Here is a 5,443-nt window from a genome sequence, read left to right on the forward strand (position 1 = left end):
GGCTGGGCCCGTGAGCCATGGCCGCTGAGCCTGCGCGTCCGGAGCCTGTGCTCCGCAACGGGAGAGGCCACAACAGTGAGAGGCCCGCGTACCACAAAACAAACAAACAAACAAAAAAGGCATCCAAGAACATGGGACTGGATGAGTAAATAAATGATTGGGAAGTCAGAGAGAAGACAGGAGGTCAATTAAGGTTCTGTCCAAAAGCATCTGAATTTATTTTCCTGTATTTCATCAGCTCTGTACAAGAATTCATCAAAAATGTTAACTGACTATAGCACATCACAGAAATAAGTACACTCAAGAGCCCCTGCTAGACTCTATCAAATACCAGAACCAAAGCATCACTGCCCAGTGATAACAAGTAGTAAGTCACTAGTCACTTTCAACACTTAAATAAGACATGCATTGTAAAGCATAGTGGATGAATGGAAATAAAATGAAAACAATCCACTCCTTCACAGAGCCAGCCCGACCCAAAACGTAAACAAAACATAAGTAATGTTCTCTTTCAACATGTGTCCACTTTCTCCAAGTTTCTCATCCCTTTCGCCTGAATCCACCCTTGTTTACTGTCCTTTCATTGTCTTCGTCTCAGCAGATGGTCAGCTAATCACTAATCACATAAATAATTAAAAAGTGCTCACTCCTAAGATAATATTCATATTGAAGGAGTCTTGAAACTGAAAAGCTTTCTAATCCTCTGAAAATAAAACTCTGATACTGGAATGACTCCTCCGCAGCCTCTTTCCAAAATGCCCAGTAGGCAGCCAGATGCGACTCTAGCTACTTAGAAATCTTCTGCTTTAATTATAACCTATTTGGATAGTAAAGACAGGAAAGACAAATGAGGCAATGAAAGGCATTTAGAAAGAAATGCATGGACAAGTGGAAAAGATACCATATGTTTTAAACACAGATCCATGCTTGCACACCATACCAGTGTGATGGGAGCCAGGTGGGCCTCATCGGGGGTGGAGTTTTCAAGAAAGCTCTATATCAATTAGCACTGAGAAGTCTTATGCAGCTCAACTGTTTAAATATGATTCTTTGATTCTAAGACTCAGAGCCACTCATCCCACTTAATTGCACTAAGTCAGAAAAGGAATATACTTATTGCATATTTGAAAGTTGCTAAGAGATCTGAAAAGTTCTCATCACAAGAAAAAAAGTTTGTAACTATATATAGTGACGGACATTAACTAGACTTATTGTGGTGATCACTTTGCAATATATACATACATCAAATAATTACACTGTACACCTGAAACTAATATAATGTTATATGTCAATGTTACATATGCATAATGATTATATAATCATTATGCTGTATACCTAAAACTTATATGTGTGTGTGTATACACACCAATACATATGTAAAGCTTTTTTAAAGAAATATACTTTATATATTGGATAAAGAAAGCAAATCAACTAATATTTTTTGGGTTTTTTTCAAAAGTACATTCTAGCTAGCATATTGGGTCTAAAACCTTATCTCCAAAGGTTGTTTATGTTTATGCTGATAAAGAAAACAGAAAAGTGTCCTAACCTTGTAACATTAACTGCAGATGAGTTTAGTTACAATAGTCAATAAAAACCACTAAACCCTAAAACCTATAGGCCAGCCGAGTACTCTGCTATTGACCACTGAACAAATATTTACTTAATTCCCACTTGACTCAGGCACTATTGTTGGTGCTTGGTTTACATCAATAAACAAAGCAGGCAGACGCTTGTCCTCATAGAACTTATATTCTAGCTGGGCGGGGGAAGACCGACAACACACAATAAACATGAATACAAATACATTATATAGTATGTTAACAGGTGATCTGTACTATGGAAAAAGAAACAGTAAAGCAGAGGAAGGGTTTTAGGGAGTAAAGGTGAAGAAAGGGAAGTGATTTTAAAAGACAACTTAGAACCCATTGCGGGCGGCAGCAGCCTATTTCCTCTGTTAAATCATGCAAATGTGCTCTGATCCAAGCTTTGCCTCATCCAGTCAGACTTCTTCCTCTTCTGCACAACTTCAAAAAGGTTTCCACCTCTGAGGCTCTATGCAAACATGAATATTCTGAACATTCTGCCTCTCGTCACTTGAACTGAAAGATTTTATAAATAATTTGGGGTAAATTCCCCCAAACTAAGTAACATTTTATGCAACAGATTTTGATAATTTTCTGTTCCCTGAAGGACTAATCTCTAAATTATTTTCATTTTACAGCACACTATCAGTGCCCAAAATTATATAATGTAAAAAATATTATATATGTACTGCTCTTCTAATTTACTGTGACATTTAAAAAATATACACAAAATATAAATTAAATAACAGAAAGATAAAAATAAATAGAAATACTAATATCTTCTTCCCAAAAGGATGAGGATGCTCACTTCTTTTTCAAGTTAATTTTATTTTTTTATACAGCAGGTTCTTGTTAGTTACCTATTTTATACACATCAGTGTATACATGTCAATCCCAATCTCCCAATTCATCCCACCACCACCATCACCACCCCCACCCGTTTTCCCCCGTTAGTGTCCATACATTTGCTCTCTACATCTGTGTCTCTATTCCTGCCTTGCAAACCAGTTCACCTGTACCATTTCTCTGGATTCCACATATATGTGTTAATATACGATATTTGTTTTTCTCTTTCTGACTTACTTCACTCTATATGACAGTCTCTTGGTCCATCCACTGCTCTACAAATGACCCAATTTCGTTCCTTTTTATGGCTGAGTAATATTCCATTGTATACACGTACAACTTCTTTATCCATTCATCTGCCAATGGGCATTTAGGTTGCTTCCGTGACCTGGCTATTGTAAATAGTGCTGCCACGAGCATGTGTCTTTTTCAATTATGGTTTTCTCTGGGTATATGCCCAGTAGTGGGATTGCTGGGTCATATGGCTGTGTCTCTATTCCTGCCTTGCAAACCAGTTCACCTGTACCATTTCTCTGGATTCCACATATATGTGTTAATATACGATATTTGTTTTTCTCTTTCTGACTTACTTCACTCTGTATGACAGTCTCTTGGTCCGTCCACTGCTCTACAAATGACCCAATTTCGTTCCTTTTTATGGCTGAGTAATATTCCATTGTATACACATACAACTTCTTTATCCATTCATCTGCCAATGGGCATTTAGGTTGTTTCCGTGACCTGGCTATTGTAAATAGTGCTGCAACGAGCATGTGTCTTTTTCAATTATGGTTTTCTCTGGGTATATGCCCAGTAGTGGGATTGCTGGGTCATATGGTAATTCTATTTTTAGTTTTTAAGGTCCTCCATACTGTTCTCCATAGTGGCTGTATCAATTTACATTCCCACCAACAGTGCAAGAGGGTTGCCTTTTCTCCACACCCTCGCCAGGGTTTGTTGTTTCTAAATTTTCTGATGATGCCCATTCTAACTAGTGTGAGGTGATACCTCATTGCAGTTTTGACTTGCATTTCTCTAATAATAAGTGATGTTGAGCAGCTTTTCATGTGCCTCTTGGCCATCTGTATGTCTTCTTGGAGAAATGTCTATTTAGGTCTTCTGCCCATTTTTTGATTGGGTTGTTTTTTTAATATTGAGCTGCATGAGCTGCTTGTGTATTTGGAGATTAATCCTTTGTCCGTTGATTCACTTGTAAATATTTTCTCCCATTCTAAGAGTTGTCTTTTCATCTTGTTTACAGTTTCCTTTGCCTTTTCTCCATTGTATATCTTTGCCTCATTTGTCATAGATTAGTTGACCATAGGTGCATGGGTTTACCTCTGGGCTTTCTATCCTGTTCCATTGACCTATATTTCTGTTGTGGTGCCAGTACCATATTGTCAGTGTCTGGTCTTACATTCAGGTCTCTAATCCATTTTGAGTTTATTTTTTGTGTATGGTGTTAGGGAGTGTTCTAATTTCATTCATTTACATGTAGCCGTCCAGTTTTCCCAGCACCACTTATTGAAGAAACGGTCTTTTCTCCATTGTATATCTTTGCCTCATTTGTCATAGATTAGTTGACCATAGGTGCATGGGTTTACCTCTGGGCTTTCTATCCTGTTCCATTGACCTATATTTCTGTTGTGGTGCCAGTACCATATTGTCTTGATTACTGTAGCTTTGTAGCACAGTCTGAAGTCAGGGAGTCTGATTCCTCTAGCTCCATTTTTTTCCCCTCAAGATTGCTTTGGCTATTCGGGGTCTTTTGTTTCTCCATACAAATTTTAAGATTTTTTTGTCTAGTTCTGTAAAAAATACCACTGGTAATTTGATAGGGATTGCATTGAATCTGTAGATTGCTTTCGGTAGTACAGTCATTTTACAATATTGATTCTTCCAATTCAAGAACATGGTATTCGCTCCATCTGTTTATCATATTGGATTCCTTTCATCAGTGTCTTATAGTTTTCTGAGTACAGGTCTTTTACCTCCTTAGGTAGGTTTTTCATGATGTTTGCTGTGGGTTTGTTGTATATGGCCTTTATTATGTTGAGGTAGGTTCCCTCTATGCCCACTTTCTGGAGAGTTTTTATCATAAATGGGTATTGAATTTTGTCAAAAGTTTTTTCTGCATCTACTGAGATGATCATATGGTTTTTATTCTTCAAGTTGTTAATATGGTGTATCACACTGATTGATTTGCATATACTGAAGAATCCTTGCACCCCTGGGATAAATCCCACTTGATCATGGTGTATGATCCTTTGAATGTGCTGTAGGATTCTGTTTGCTAGTATTCTGTCGAGGATATTTGCATCTATATTCATCAGTGTTATCTGTCTATAATTTTCTTTTTTTGTAGTATCTTTGTCTGGTTTTGCTATCAGGGTGATGGTGGCCTTGTAGAATGAGTTTGGCAGTTTTCCTTCCTCTGCAATTTTTTGGAAGAGTTTAAGAAGGATAGGTGTTAGCTCTTCTCTCAATGTTTGACAAAATTCACCTGTGAAGCTATCTGGTCCTGCACTTTTGTTTGTTGGAAGATTTTTAATCACAGTTTCAATTTCATTACTTGTGATTGGTCTGTTCATATTTTCTATTTCTTCCTGGTTCAGTCTTGGAAGCTTATACCTTTCTAAGAATTTGTCCATTTCTTCCAGGTTGCCCATTTTATTTGCATAGAGTTTCTTGTAGCAGTCTCCTATGATGCTTTGTACTTCTGCGGTGTCCATTGTAACTTCTCCTTTTTCATTTCTAATTTTATTGATTTGAGTTGTCTCCCTCTTTTTCTTGATGAGTCTGGCTAAAGGTTTATCAATTTTGTTTATCTTCTCAAAGACCCAGCTTTTAGTTTTATTGTGCTTTGCTACTGTTTTCTTTGTTTCTATTTCATTTATTTCTGCTCTGATCTTTATGATTTTGTTCCTTCTACTAACTTTGGGTTTTGTTTGTTCTTCTTTCTCTAGTTCCTTTAGATGTAAGGTTAGATTGTTTATTTGAGATTTTTCTTG

Source organism: Physeter macrocephalus, chromosome 18 (genome assembly GCF_002837175.3).
Source record: "Physeter macrocephalus isolate SW-GA chromosome 18, ASM283717v5, whole genome shotgun sequence".
Classification (NCBI taxonomy): domain Eukaryota; kingdom Metazoa; phylum Chordata; class Mammalia; order Artiodactyla; family Physeteridae; genus Physeter; species Physeter macrocephalus.